We start from the raw sequence: 16,757 nt of genomic DNA on the forward strand, positions 1-16,757 counted from the left end.
TCGACTATTATTTTTACTTTATTTATTCTTATTTTTTTCTCTCTGCTAGATTATGCATTGCATTAAGCTGCTGCTAAGTTAACAAATTTCACATCACATGCCGGTGGTAATAAACCTGATTCTGATACATTTATACTGTATCTTTGCCACATGGGTGACTTCACTTTCTCAGAAACCTTTCACACAAGTGGTGTAAAAGCTTCAGGAGTCAGAGTTCCCAGCTCTCCACAATTAATGCTGATTCCCTGAACACACCAATCTTCCAACTATTAGCAAATCAGCTGTTTAATATGCTAAGTGATTGTATCAGTCAAGTCTGCAAGCTTCTTTGTACTCAACAATTTAACCAGCATTGTATAATTTGAAACAAGCCTAATTAACATAACCATTGTCTTGCACTGCATCTCTGGAGTAATAAGTCCAGGTGCTGTGTGGCTAGCAAGTCTATGCTTTAGGCAGTGTTTGATTGCACACATACATTCACAGGCACACACAATGCTGGAGGAGCTCAGTAAATCAGGCAGCATCTGGAAATGAATAAACAGTTGACGTTTCAGGTCAAGACCCTTCTTTAAGACTGATATCAGATTCCTTCTTTGTCCCTTCTCTGTGCTCACCTCTTCTTTCCACTATCTTAATTCTAGAGTTCCTCTTGCCCTTGCCTACCACTCCATGAACTTCTGCATTGAACACTTCATCTTTTGCAACTTCTGCCATCTCCGAGATGGATCCTGCCACCATCGTGTCTTTACCTTTCTACTTTCTGCAGGGATTGCTTCTTCTGTGAGTCCCTTGTCCATTCATCCCTCCCATTAATCTTTCTCCCAACATTTATCCTTTCAAGCAGACAAATTGCTACATTTGCCCATTCACCTCCTCCCTCACCTCCATTCAGGGCTCCTGACACTCCTTACAGGTGGGGCAGGGCTTCACCTGCGATTCTGCTGGGATCATCTGATGTGTGCGGTGTTCCGATGCAGCCTCCTCTACATTGGTGAGACCCACCGTAGCTTGGGCAACCACTTCGTTGAGCATCTCTGCTCCATCTGCCAAAAGCGGATCTTCCGAGTGACTAAACGTTTTAATTCGGATTCCCGTTCCCGTTCCAACATGTCGGCTCATGGCCTTCACTTTTGCCATGATGAAGCCATCCTCACGTGGAGGAGCAACACCTTGTATTTTTGAATAGCCTCCAACCTGATGGCATGAATATCGATTTCTCATTCTGGTTTAAAAAAAATTTCCCCCTCCCTCACCTCTTCTTCTATTCCTCGCTTTGGTCTTTTATCTCTTCTCACCTGTATATCATCTCCCCCTAGGTTTCCTTCTTCCCTTTCTCCCGTGGTCCACTCTCCTCTCCTATCAGATTCCTTCCTCTCCAGTCCTTTATCTTTCCCACCCACTTGGCCTCAACTATCACCTTCTAGTATGTCCTCCTTCGCCTCTCCCCCCTCCACCTTTTTATTTTGGCTGCTTCCCTCTTTTCCAGTTGTAAAGAAAAGTCTCAGCTCAAAACATCGACTATTTATTCATTTCCATAGCATGATCTACTGAGTTCCTCCAGCATTTTGTGTACGTTCTGGATTTCCCGCATCTGCAGAATCTCTTGTGCTTGTTTACAAAGCTGTCCTTTTAACGTTAAACTGCTTACTGCTTGCCATTTGCATTAAGAACGGAAGACTGGCTCCCGTTTACGACAAGCAGCTAAACAAAGAATAGTAATTGGAAGTTTAAATAACTCAATAACACCACTTTTGATCTTTAGAAGTTCACAACTGCTGTCTTTAGAAAGCTGAATGGCAAAAAAGAAAGAAGAGCCCCCCTTGGCCCTGGACAGTGAATATCCATCACACTACAGTGCCACCTAGCGTGGTGTCATCATCTTGAAAAAACACTGGAAACATTACAAGAATATTTTCAATGTCTCCTTGTTAAAAACATGCTCTCAAAGGAACAAGCCCATGACCAATTAATGTGGGAAGCGTATACAGAAAGACATCCAGGTGACACCCACAATCCTTTGTGAGCAGGCAGAAGTTGATTAAAGAAAGAAGGACTGCTCCACTTCTCAAACAACTTATCCAGCAAATATTTCCTGCACCTTCAGCTAATCTTCAAGGTACCCCAACTGAAGTAGAAACAATTCACTCTTGAGGGACTGCCTGAAAAAGAAAAGGCCACTCCTCTCCACCGTCCACTGATTTATGGTAATGCAAATACGTGAAAGGCAATAATCCAGAGAAACCCCAAGATAATAAAGGGGAAATATACTGGAACTATTACCACCTGAATTATTTCAACTATTTCAAGAATGTTCACAGGTGGAGTACAGTCTTCAACTGTATTTAATGTGATCTTTAAATTTGCCTTTCATTTCAGAACAGGTCAATGACAAACCACATGTCACTAACAATTACTGACATTTAACCTGAGTGCTTCCTAAGGATTAAAAGTGTAGATGAGTGAGTCAGTAGCCATGTTTTGTTAACTGGTTGCATAATCAACAATATTTAGCCAGAGGAGGCGTTGAATAGTCTACTTCAACAGTTGATTGCTTGTAACTACTCTGTTTCCTGCTGGGCAGACAGTAGTTGGTGCAGTACTTTTGACTGTATACCACTGTTTATGTAGAATGAATCCAGCAGATAACAAACTTGGTTGATACTTGCAAAATTAAATTCCGTTGCACAGTGCGAAATGTGCCACATAGAGCTTTTTAAAGTGATTTTTTTTAAAACAAAACAGTAACAGCACTGTGCTTTTGGAGGGAAAACATTTTACTCCCAGCTGCATCATTCATACTTCAAGATGGTCTGCACAAAAGTGGATTATGCTCTAGCAAATTCATTGCCTCCTATTAAAAGCTTTAGTACAGAGAAAGCTGAAATCTCACACTCATACACTGATTTCTTTCATTGCTTTAGGTCATTCTATTCTCTGTCGCTAAAGCTAGTGTCATGTTGCCACTCCAATTGCAGTTTTAACAATTGAGTGTATCTGGATTTAAAGTGCCTCCTTCACTCATCCACATTTAGTGCTGTATTATGAGTAATGGCTCTATTTATGTGCATTTGTTGTATAAGTGCCCAGTTATGCAAGTTATTGAACCAGAATTTACTGAACCGTATGCAAGTGGGTGTAGGTTGAGGATGTTCCATATTCGATTTCATGACTTTTTGAGGGGTAGGAGATTGGGTAGGCGGGTAACTGGGGGAGGCGGGCTGCGGTTTGATGGGCTGTTTAATATTTGGAGCTCACAAAACTGTTGTCAATATTTGCTTTGGCATGTCTACTAAACATCAGTTTAAAGGACAGGAAGCTTTTGTGCTAGCAGATTTCTACAGCTTCTGTTGTACTTGTGCTTATTTCATTCAATTCTCCAGTTTTTCTAATGGAAGATGGTTAAATAGGAGTAGATATTGCTTAAAAGGAAAATGAATTGCAAGTATTGCACAATCCATCTGCAATCACATAGCTTACCTTCCTCCAACATCATCTTTTACCCACCAGGCCCCTTAACTTTCCCTCTAATACCCTCAAACTTGTTTGGTCCTTGTTTCAAAGTACTACATATAAATGGTCATGAGAAGGAGCATGGCTTTGCTTTTAGTGGGTTTTGTTTTTATTTATTCTGGTTATAGCTAGAATTTGAAATGCTGATAAATGTTTCACATGAAGGCATTTTATGGTAATAAAGCCTTACTTTACAATTCTGCACAACTTTCATTATTCTGAAAACAATTCAGGTATATATCTGTCAACCAGTGAGCTGGACTTACAACACTGGGTTTTGATCAAGAGGGCAAAGGTTTATGTAAGGGGTCGTTACTTTCTGTTCTTTCCAAATGAATCATTTTCAATTAAAATTGTATCTTCATGCACTTGTCATAAATTTATAAAATCCAATTTTAGTTTTGGTTTCCAGTCTTAAAATGAAAAAAGCATGTGGGAAATCTGTCACAGAAATGAAATTCATTGTTGTTTGTTATGAAGCATCATGCTGAAATCCCTTGACCTGAACGAATAAGTGATGTGTGATTTATATTTGCTTTCTCTTGTGATTCATAGTTTTCAGCCCAGTGGTCTGTAAGATATTGTCCTGTGCTCTCACTTGGGCTGAATTTTAATCATTTAGTGAGTTGGATACTCCCACTTCCTGTTTGTATGACTTTTGACTTCATTTTCCGAGAAACATTTGCTACAAATTATGCAGTTGTATCAAGTCATTGTAGGGAATTCTCATGAGAGAAACAAAGACTGACTTTTTCATTTACTGGTTCCTTGCATGATTTTTTACATGTTGATGGCATACAATTTAAATTGTTAGGAAATGCTGCGTTTGTGTTGTTGGGTGTATTGCATTTCTAATAAGCTACAAATGGGTGAAAGGATTCTATCCATCACGTTTGTTACATTGTTCAAAAGGGCAGTACAATATCCTAGTAGCACAAGTTTTAGATATGGGCTGACTGACATTTATTTCTGCTGTGGTAACTCTAGCCTCTGAGTCCTATTCCAGATAGTTAAAACAACATAAAAGATCCATGTTGATCATCAAGTATCGGTCTCTATTGATCTCATTTACCAATACACTGTTCATATTAGCAATACAAATGTTTGTCTAGGTACTGCTTGCATGTTATGTGAGTACTTCTTTTCACCATCCATTAAGACAGTGCATACCTAAATCCAGCCACACTCTTGATAATCTTTAAACCTCTTACTCCTTACCCTAACACTCGGCTTACATATACTTAATTAATAGCTAAAACACTATTTTGATGCCTGTACAGCACTTCAACAAGGATATCGGTTGCTTCAGAAAAACAAGTGGCTAAGCTGATGATATAGGGGGAAAGGCTTCAGATTTCTGGAACCTTGGAGTCAGGTCTGGGGAAAGTGGAACCAGATCAGGGCATATGGATTGCATCTCAACAGAGTTAAGGTCAGTGACCTTGGAGGAAGGTTCCCTAATACTCCTCATGCAGGATGATGGACATTGTACGAAAAAGTCAGGCAAAGTGCAGAAAAAATCAGGAGAGATAAAATTACATGGATCAAGAAATTAAAATTTTTGGCCAAACAAGACCAAGAAGGAATTCAAAGAATTCAGGGTATGCTTAAAGTAAGTTTATAGTGCTGGTATGAAAACACGGGAAGCGTATTAAACAAAATTGGGCTGCAGGCAGAATTAACCACTTGAAATGATGATGTTGCAAGAAACCTGGCTGAAAGATTGGAAGGAATAGGTTTTAAGTATTTCCAGTCAAATGGTGCTGAAGAAAGGTAGAGACTAAAAGAAAGGAGAGACTATGTCAGTGTTGATTCGAGAAAGCATGTTGGGATGATGGGATCTTATCGGATTAGATTCAACAAACAAGGAACAGTTCTGTTACTGGGAGTATTCAAGAGGTTGATGACTAGTGGAAGGGGTATTAAGGAACAATATTTCAGTGTACAGGATTGTTCAAAATCCATCATAACAATAACGTAACATTTCAACATGACAGATATGAACTGGGATTGCAAATACATAAGAGAAGATGTGGGAATATTTGTGATGTGTAAAGAGAACTTTCTTAATCATTTTGTTTTTCGTCTAGTGAGGAAGTCTGTATTGCTGGTCTTGGTTCTAGAAAGCAATGTGCAAAATGTTGGTGAGGCCACACTTGGAGTATTTTGTACAGTTTTGGTCACCTTGTTGCTGGAATGATGTCATTATGTTGGAAATGAAACTAAAGGAAATTTACAAGAATGTTGCCAGAGCTCAAGGGCTTAATAGGTTGGATAGGCTAGGATTTATTCCTGGAACAACAGGCAGTCCCTGGGTTATGAGCGAGTTCTGTTCCTGAGTCCGTCTTTAAGTCGGATTTGTACGTAAGTCGGAACAAGTACATCCGGTATTATTTAGTGTCAGTTAGTCAAACGTTTGTCTTAGTTATATAGAATATGTTTTACCTTTCTATGTATATAAAACACTTAAGAAACATATATATTCCAATAATTAAACCACTGCGTTGCTTAGTAATAATTGTAGCTTTCATCGGGGCAGGGTCTTTCACATGTCCATTATTCTGAATTTATTCTTTAAAATTGTTCCAATCGTTGACTGAATGTAGCCTAACGCTTTTCCAATGACTGATGGCGTTTCACCTCTTTCCAAATACTTTATTATTTCCACTTTATTTTCAATCATGATCGCTTCCCATCAACGGAACAGAAACACTCAGGCGGTGGGTCCCGATCTCTGCCGGCTCCCGAGGTTCGCTGGGTCCTAAGGACCACCACACTGAGTTCCCCGGGTCCTAAAGTCCACTGCACTGACACAGGTTAAATGGGACAAATGGGAGCTGTTCTGGGTTTGGGTATTTGATCTTCCACAATATTCCGCGTGGGAATTTAAACTGGAGGTGGCAGTGTTTTTTTGTTATGAGGTCAAGTTGCGAGCTCAACATCAACCCGGCACGGATGGTACAGGAGTCACTGGATCGACATCAACCCGGCACGGGAGTGGTCTGTCACTGGATTGAACTCGGGAACCTCCATTCTCGAGCCTGGCGCTGATCTCACTGCACCACCAGTCAACCGGAATGGTGGGGGGTCAGGGTGAATCTTGCTAAGGAAAATTTAAGCCAAATACAAAGTTACACACTCAACACAGTGTCAACGGCAACAATTAAAATGGTGGACGGCGTTGCGATCCGACTTAAAATGGTGGACAGTGTTCTCCTTCCTCGGTTCATAAGTATGAGTTGTCCGTAAGTCAAATGTTCGTAACTCGGGGACTACCTGTATAGCATCATGGGGGTCATGGATAGGGTGAATGCACATAGTTCTTTACTCAAGGAAAAAGAGCCAAAAACTAGAGAGCATAGGTTTAAAGTAAGGAAGAAAAGATTTAAAAGGGACCAAAGAGCACCCTCTTGACATGGAAGTTGGTGCGTATTTGGAGTGAGTTGACAGAGAAAGTAGTTGTAGTAGGTACCATAATGATATTTAAAAGGTGTTTAGATAAAATACATTGCAGAAATTGGGCCAAATGCTGATCCAAGTCATCATAATTTCAAAGGTTTAGAGTTGTGTGGAAAACAATAAAGAGCATTGCAAGGTAAAAGTGGTCAATTTGAAAAGGGACTGTTTCAGTGGGATAAGAACAAATTTGCATAAGGTTAATTGGAGTCAATACTTGACTGGGAAGGTTGTAATAAAGGAGGCAATGTTTCAGCTACAGTGTAGAGATGCACATGAGAGATGAAGATAGGGAAATAAAAGCTAGTATTCCAGGCATCATTTTAAAAAACGATTGTGAGACAAATAGAATTGTTGCAACCAGCTGATTCTGTAAGTTGAGAAGGAAATAAAGAAATCGGAAAGAATATGATGGGGCATGTGGGGAAGGATTAGCAGTAAACATAAAAAGAATTTAAAACTATTTAACAAACATGTTTCAGAAAAAGTATTGGGTTTAATATCACTGACATGTGTCATGAAATTTGTTGTTTTGCAGCAGCAGTACATTGAAATACATGGTAATGAAAACTATAAATTACAAGTTGTAGGAGAGACCAAAAGGAAAATTGCTATTTGCAGGCTGAACACTTGACTGAAATATTTCCTTACCAAAGACATCAGATGCTGCTACTGGAGTATCAGCATGGGAAGATGTAGTTGAAAATTGAAAAAGAATGGTGCAACCTCTCACTGCTACGGGCAGAAGTTCCCACTTGCTTCAAAAAGGCAACAATTAAACCAGTGCCGAAGAAGAATAAAGTGAGCTGCCTTTATGACTATTGCCCGGTAGCACTCTCATCTACAGTGATGAAATGCTTTGAGAGGTTGGTCATGACTTGACTGAATTTCTGCCTCAGCAAGGGCAGTTGCAATTTGCCTGTCGTCAGAATAGGTCAATGGCAAATGCAATCTCAATGCCTCTTCACTTGGGTTTAGACTACCTGGATAGCACAAATACCTATGTCAAGATGCTGTTCATCGAGTATAGCTCAGCATTTAATACCATCATTCCCACATTCGTGATTGAGAAGTTACAGAACCTAGGCCTCTGTACCTCCCTCTACAATTGGATCCTCGACTTTCTATCCAGACAACCACAATCTGTGCGGATTGGCGATAACGTCTCTTTGCTGATGATCAACACCGGTACACCTCAGGCGTGTATGCTTAGCCCACTGCTCTATTCTCTCTATACCCATGACTCTTTGGCTAGGCATAGCTCAATGACCATCTATAAATTTGTTGATGATACAACCATCGTTGGTAGAATCTCAAGTGGCAACGACAGGGCATATAAGAGTAAGATATGCCAACTAGTGGAGTGGTGCTGCAGCAACAACCTGGCACTCAACATCAGTAAGATAAAAGAGCTGATTGTGGACTTCAGAAAGGGTAAGATGAAGGAACCCAAACCAATGCTCATAGAGGGATCAGAAGTGGAGAGAGTGAGCATTTTCAAGTTCCTAGGTGTCAAGATCTCTGAGGACCTAACCTGGTCCCACCATATTGATACAGTTATAAAGAAGGTAAGATAGTGATTATACAATTGGCCCTCCTTATCTGCGGGGGATTGGTTCAGGGACCCCACCCCCCGTCCCTGCAGATACCAAAAAAACGCAGATGCTCAATTCCGTGGACTTTAGGTTCTGGTGGAGTTCCGGACCTTATTTAACCTGTCTCAGTGCGATGGACTTTAGGACCTGGCGGAGATCAGGACCCACTGCCCGCTGTCCGGAAAACGATCACAATTGAAAATAAAGTGGAAATAATAAAGCGATCGGAAAGAGGTGAAACGCCATCGGTTATTGGAAAAGCATTAGGCTACAGTAAGCCAACGATCGGAACAATTTTAAAGGATAAAGTGAGGAAGAATGGAGCATATGAAGGCCCTGCCCTGATGAAAGCTACAATTATTACTAAGCAATACAGTGGTTTAATTATTGAAATACTTATGTTTCTTAAGTGTTCTATATGCATAGAAAGGTAAAATTATACCATATACTAAGAGAAACGTTTGACTAACTGACGCTAAATAATACCGGATGTTCCGACTTAGAGAACTTCCGTTTTTTTTGATTCCCAATCTGCGGTAACCTATGCACATCCTCCCGTATACTTCAAATCATTTTTAGATTACTTATAATACCTAATACGATGTAAATAGTTGTTATACTGTATTGTTTAGGGAATAATGGCAAAAGAGAAAATAATGTCTGTACATGCTCAAACAACAAGTGCTGTGGAGAGAATTGGGTTTTCTCAATCCGTGGTTGGTTGAATCTGTGCATGCGGAACCTGCGGATAAGGAGGGCCGACTGTACTTCATTAGGAGTTTGTAGAGATTTGGTATATCAACAAATACACTCAGAAGCTTCTCTAGATGTACCGTGGAGAGCATTCTGACAGGCTGTATGCGGGGGGGGGGGGGGGGGGAGGGAGGTGCTATTGCACAGGACTGGAAGAAGCTGCAGAGGGTTGAAAATTTAGTTGGCTCCAGCTTGAGTACTAGCCTACAAAGTACCCAGGACATCTTCAAGGAGTGGTGTGTCAGAAAAGCAGGATCCATTATTAAGGACCTCCAGCACCCATGACATGCCCTTTTCTCACTGTTACCATCGGGTAGGAGGTACAGAAGCCTGAGGCACACAGTCAGCGATTCAGGAAGAGCTTCTTTCCTCTGCCATCCGATTCCTGAATGGACATTGAACCCTTGAACACTACCTCACTTTTAAATATATATTACTTCTGTTCTTTGAACGATTTTTAATCTATTCAATACACATATACTGCAATTGATTTATTTATTATTTTTTACTTCTATATTTTGTATTGTATGGAACTTCTGCTGCTAAGCTAACAAATTTCACGACATATGCTGGTGATAATAATTCTGATTCTGAAAGAAAGGCTAGTTATAATGAGTAGTGAATTCAACTTGCCTTGTGTGGATGGGAAACATCTAAAGCTATTGAGGTAAGAGGTAACTGCAGAGGTTTTGGCCAGAATCTTCCAAGCATTTCTATAGAATCCAGGGTATAAGCCCTAGGACTGGAAAATCTAAAACTTTGACCAGTGTTCGTAAACAAAATGGCACAGGCATAAATCCACTAATCACAGACCTGTACATTTAACTGTTGGTGGTGGGGGAATCTTATGAAACAGTCCGGATAAGAATAGCAGCCACTTGGCTGAATATTGGAGAAAACAGATCTATCCTGTTTAAGGTTGATGTAGACTTCCCAAAGTTGTTTAATAACATGACACACAATAGGCTTAATATCAATATTGTAGGCCTTGAAATAAGAAGCTATAGCTGCATGAATGGAAGCTTGGCCAAATAACAGTTGTAATGTAAGCCTGTGGCGACCCACTTCCTAGCGCACTCGAACTGGCTCATAAATAGCCAGCGCGCCGGCAAAAAGGCCAGTCCCAAAAGGGCCCCAGGTCTGCTTCACCAACAAAGGGAAAAGCCTGCAGGGGATTGTGAGTACAAGCCCCCTACAGCATCCGCGCCCCGGGAGGGCGGGATCAGGGAGGCTTTAAAGCAAGGCTGTGAAGTTCGAATAAAATCTTCTTTAACTGCAGTTTACCGACTCCGTGTTGTTATTTTAGCGCTGCGTGTAGCACACCGCTACAATTGGTGACCCCGATGGTCCAAACGATTTTTGGACCGAAGAGGACCGACGCCACATCTGTTCATGCGGTTTTGTTGAAACTGCCAAGCTTCTGGCGCTGCAACCTCATCTCTGGTTCCAGCAAGCAGAAGCCCAATTCCACGTTCAGCAGATAACCTCAGAGGACACATGTTACTACTACGTAGTGAGCTCCCTCGACCAGGACACAGCGGCCCAGGTTGAGGAGTTTGTACAGTCTCCCCCAGCGGACGGCAAAGTACACGGAATTCAAAGCCCTGCTCATAAGGACTTTCGGACTCTCACAGCGCGAGTGGGCTGCCCGTTTACTGCACCTGGATGGCTTGGAAGACAGACCTCCATCGGCTTTAATGAATGAGATGTTGTCTCTGGCCGGCAGACACAAACTCTGCCTCATGTTTGAGCAGGCATTCCTGGAGCAGCTGCCCGAGGACATATGCCTGCTGCTGTCCGACACGGATTTCAGCGACACCCGGAAGGTGGCAGCCCAGGCGGACTTGCTGTGGAACGCCAAGAAGGTGAGTGGGCCGTCCATCGCACAGATTACCAGGCCACGCTCCCAGCAGCAAACCAGACCAGGCCTGGCCACAGAGCCCGCTAACCCCAGAGGCAGGGGTGGGGAGCCCAATGAACAATGGTGTTTCTACCACCAGCGGTGGTGTGCTGAAGCCCGCCGCTGTAGCCCACCCTGCAAGTTCCCGGGAAACATCAGGGCCAGCCGCCGCTGATGGCGGGGATTGTGAATATGTGCCCCCTACAGCATCTGCGCCCGGGGAGGGCGGGATCAGGGAGGCTTTAAAGCAAGGCTGTGAAGTTCGAATAAAATCTTCTTTAACTGCAGTTTACCGACTCCGTGTCATTATTTTGGTGCTGTGTGTAGCACACCGCTACAAGCCCATCTTTCATTTTAGATGAAAATCTACCCTACATATCTTCAAAAGTTGTTAATTTTTCTTAAACTTAAGCTTAAAGTTCACCATATCCACAGTGGCAAATGATAGCTGGAGGTGCTTTGAACTGTGAGGATAATAATAGACCTCAAGGACAGATAGTTGTCAGGGAAAATGTAATGATAGGAAGGTTGTCGTAGCCGGGGGTGGTAGTGGGGTTAAGCTCCCACTACCTATAAAGTGTTCCAAATGGCGTGTGACTCTAACAGCCTCTGACAACCAAGTCCAACTCTAGGCTTTCACGTATGGCTTAGTTATTAGGCTCAGCAGAATTGTCTACTGACAAGCCAAGTGGCAAATGTGGACCATTGGTGCCTCAAAACCAGTTGCTTTGGGCAGGTGGGGTTTATTGGCCTTGGCAACCCGCCTAGGAGAAGGAAACCTCTGCTAAATGTCAGCCGTGACCACCCATAGGAAAGGCTTCGGGTGTACCCCCTGAGGAAGAAATCCGGAGCCAGGGTCCCTAAGGCAGTTTGATGTTGCTTACAACTTCACTCTAGCAACCTCTGTGACGATGCTGTTGCTAAGCTGTATGGGCACTTGCCTTTCCCTTGGACTACATCAGTGATGTGGAGAGGAGGAACCCACTGCATGAGCAACAGCCGGTTCTTCAAATCCTCCTGCTCAGACTTGTGCCCTGGAGAGGATATAGTCCATCAGAGGCACAAATCCACGATTCTCCTGGGATCAACGGCTAAGGAAGTGTGAAATACTACTTTTTAATAGGATGAATGAGAAGAGGCAGTATAAATTAGGAGGAACACACACAAAATGCTGGAGAAACTCAGTAGATTAGGCACCATCAGTGGAGGGAAATGAATAGTCAACATTTCGGATAGGGTTTCTTTATCAGGACTGGGACAAAAAAGGGCAAGAACCGGGATAAAAATGAGGGAGGGTGGAGGAGGACAATCTGGCAGATAAGAGGGGGAACAAAGGTATGTGGGGGTGGGGAGGGGAAGTAATAGGCTGGGAGGGGATAGATGGAAGAGACAAACGGTTGATAAAGATGGAATCTGATAAGAAGTTTAGAAATTTGAGCAGGGGTAGGCCATCTGGCTTGTCAAGCCTGCTCTCCCATTCAATAAGACCATGGTTTATCTGACCATGGATTTAGCTCCACCTACCTACCTATTCCTCAGAACCCTGTATTTCCCTGCTATGCAAAGATCCATCTAACTGCATCTTAATCTCTCTACTCCTTTCTAGGACAAAAATTCCACAGATTCACTACTCACTGGGGGAAAAAGTTTCTCATCAGCTCCAACATAAATCAATTCCCCCAAATCTTGAGGCTATGTCCCTTCATTCTAGTCTCACTTACCAATAGAGACAGCTTTCCTACCTCTATCTTACCTATCCCTTTCATAATTTTATGTTTCTGTAAGATCCTCTTTCATTCTTCTGAAAGGAGAGGATGGTGGAACATGGAAGAACCAGAGGGAGAAAGGTATGGGTAATGTGCAGGACGTGAGGGTAGGGGTGGGGAAAGAGAAGTGGATAAGGGAAAACGGAGTGGGGTGGACAGGAGTTAATTCTAGCCATGACCAACATCTCAGCTTTGGAAGGGTGAATAAAATTATTCCTATGCAAATCCCTGCAGCCTTGGAATCCCACATCAGGGATGCATCAAAGGCTCATTGGGAGGTGAAGCACCAGAGCCATTTATGATGTTAGGTTCCATCTTATAGGAAGTAATGGCAGACAATTGTTGCCATTGCCAAATATTTTGTGTTAACACATTAGTATAAGTGAGATCCCAATGTACATGGTTAGCTTTATTGGAACCAGATGTCGATTCAGGAAGTTGCTTAAATGTTATGACGAGATTCACACTGTGATCAAAGTCAATTAGGAGGCATTATCCTATGTTACAGCTTTACAAAGCCCCCAAGTTTTCCAGGCATGGTAACATTTTGAGCAGGAATTGTTCTTTGGAATGCAATTTAGTCCTCTTGAATATGACTGATGTTCTGTAGCTGTTTAGCTAAATTATTATAAATCTATGGCTTGGTTTGTAAAATATGTGCTGTATAGATTGTGGTTTTTATGGTGTAGCATGTGAAATATAATTTAACCAGTTCAGGCATTTACTACTCTTCAGAATGAATTGGACTAAATTTGGTTGTTGCACACCTTTCTGATGTTGAAATTTGCAAAGAAAAGTAAGGGTGTGTGAATGATTTGAGGTCAGGACTGTAACTGTAACTTCAAAATTGTTTGGGTTCTGTAGGATCTTAGCATGGCAATGTACATTTCTTTCTTGTAAGGAGTCTGGAGATACATTTTTTGTGAAGTTGCATGAGGATCACAGTTGAATACAAAGGAGTTTTGTTTACTTTGTGTTTCAGAATGAGGCCTGTTTAGGGACTTGGTGGGCTGAACTGAGCTGCCTTCCTGACCCTGATTGCCAATAACAATTAACATGTGAAAGAGGAAGAAATGAAGTAAAGGTTGCCGTCATCTCTTAAATCAAACCGGAGGAACAATTTATGACTGAGTTTCACTAGGGTTACTAACATCTGAATGGGGTCTCGCTGTTTTTCTTGTTCCTGAAGAGCGACAGTTCCTTCCTGGGATCCTTTGTGCAAATTTGTGAGAAGAGAAAGTGTTGTTTGGAGTTTAGGGCAAATTTTCTTAGTAAATATTTTTTTTGGTATTGCTTGAAGTGATCTAACTTTTTCAGATTTTTAGCTGCAACAAAACACGATTAAAGTAATGTACTTACTTTTTCATTTATAGAAACAGAAAAGGCTAAGTGTTTCTGAAGTGATATCAAATCAATCTCACTTGAGAGTAATAGTAGGCACTTGAACCCAACTATACCTTCCAAATTGATATTGGTCCTAATCTCCATTTACTCAATCTCCTTTGATGCCTTTGTTAAGCAAAATTTATTGATTGTAGTTTTTGTGGATAAAATTGATTTTCAATCTCAGAGCCCGACTGAAAAATTTGATCATAAGCCAGAAGCTTGCTTGATTTGAGTGAATGTTCAAAAAGTATATCCATTTTTACATACATTTTACAAAAACATTACTACTATCTGTTAACAGCTTCATTTGAGTTCTTTTTGATAAAAAATGCTGTAAAGATGCTGACATGTTTTAGATTTGTAGATGAAAACATGTTTTGACATTTGTACATTGTGACTTTATAATGACATGTTCCACATGTTTTGCCTTCTGAAATATTATCACCTCTCTTTTAAAAGCAAGTGTTACCGTGCAATTAATTGGAAATTTTAATCTGAGGTTTCTTTTAGGATTATTAAGGACATTCTACTTCTGTTGCTGCTGTTTTGAGCTGGGGACACTGCAAAAATAACCATTTCTACAGTCTTCAGAAAGGGTTACCAAAAGTCTTGAATGACTACTGCCCTGACCCCTCACATCGTGAAGACCCTAGAGAGGCTGGTCCTGACTCACTTCCAACCTCGGTCAGATCGCCTCTTGATCCCCTGTGGTCTGCCTGCCAGGAGCACATTGGAATCAACGATGCTGTCATCTACCTGCTGAACAGAGCCTATTCCTATTTGGATAAGCAGGGCAGCACTGTGAGGATCATGTTTTTTGGTTTTTCCAATGCCTTCAATACCATACAGCCTTCATTGCTGGGGAAAAGGTTAGCATTTCCATTGTATCATGGATAATGGACTACCTGACTGTTGTAAGTGAGGAAACAGATTCGGTAGATCTCAAAGGCAAGGATTCTTGGTAGTAAAGGATTTTATTTACAGAAGGCAAACATGGGAAAATGGCAACAGAAGCAACACACACACGCGCACAATTTACAGCAGTTGGATCGGCAATAAAACACACGGACAATTAAAGAATGTGGGAAAATTCTGTGGGAACAGAGTGTGCGCGCGCACACACACATACAACCAAGGGAGTAGTCAATACGATACCCACCCCCCCCCCCCCCCACCGACTCTCTGCGGGCACGGCTCTATGCTATTAGGGACAATAATCAACGCTCCCAACCCTATTCAATGCACAGCTCGCCAACAGTTTCTCCAGTGCCGTTCCACAGTTCTCAGCCTGGAGTGAAGCAGGGTGGTCCCTTGGAGATGGCAAAGAGAGCGAGTCCAGCACACTTTGCACCTTTTTAGTGCAGGAGGGCTGTAGGGTCCAGCCCAGGTAATTCACAGGGGGGCCAATGGCTCGGTGCCAGCAGAGTTAAGCTGATTACAAAGGCCAATTGCCCGAGGCCAAGTACAAGGCTATTTAAAAGGGCCAATGGTTAGGTGTGCATTGATGGGTCAAATCTTGATTGGCAGGTGGCATGCCTTCCGACCAGGTGGTGGGCAGTGCTGTCATGTGACAGTCATGACCCCTCCAATACACTGACTGGCAGACTGCAGTTTGTGCAGCTTCAGAGCTGTGTGTTAGACATGGCTACGAGCAGCACTGGGGCCCCATAGGGGTCTGTATTGGCTCTCTCAGACAAAATGCTGGAGGAACTCAGCAGGTCAGGCAGCATCAATGGAAAAGAGTACAGTTGATGTTTCTTGCCAAAACCCTTTGGCAGGACTCAGGGTTTTGGCCCAAAACTTCAACTGTATGCTTTTCTGTAGATGTTGAGTTCCTCCAGCATTTTGACAGACAGATAGACATACTTTATTGATCCCGAGGGAAATTCGGTTTCATTACAGTCGCACCAACCAAGAATAGTGTAGAAATATAGCAATATAAAACCATAAATAATTAAATAATAATAAGTAAGCTATTCCAAGTAGAAATAAGTCCAGGACCAGCCTATTGGCTTAAGGTGGCTCTGACACTCCGAGGGAGGAGTTGTAAAGTTTGATGGCCATAGGCAAGAATGACATCCTACGACGCTCAGTGTTGCATCTCGGTGGAATGAGTCTCTGGCTGAATGTACTCCTGTGCCTAACCAGTACATTATAGAGTGGATGGGAGACATTGTCCAAGATGGCATGCAACTTGGACAGCTTCCTCTTTTCAAACACCACCGTCAGAGAGTCTAGTTCCACCCCTACAACATCACTGGCCTTAGGAATGAGTTTATTGATTCTGTTGGTGTCTGCTACCCTCAGCCTGCTGCCCCAGCATGCACCAGCAAACCTAATAGCACTGGCCACCACAGACTCGTAGAACATCCTCAACATTGTCCGGCA

The 16,757-nt window shown here is 42.2% G+C and overlaps 1 protein-coding gene across 6 annotated transcripts in view; it reads left to right on the forward strand.

The window, feature by feature from the left end:
* tnk2b (tyrosine kinase, non-receptor, 2b) overlaps positions 1 to 16,757 on the forward strand; it is a 254,802-nt gene that overhangs the window by 136,855 nt on the left and 101,190 nt on the right. The gene's annotated exons all lie outside the window — the stretch shown is intronic.

The sequence above is a fragment of the Hypanus sabinus genome, chromosome 2 (genome assembly GCF_030144855.1).
Source record: "Hypanus sabinus isolate sHypSab1 chromosome 2, sHypSab1.hap1, whole genome shotgun sequence".
NCBI lineage: Eukaryota > Metazoa > Chordata > Chondrichthyes > Myliobatiformes > Dasyatidae > Hypanus > Hypanus sabinus.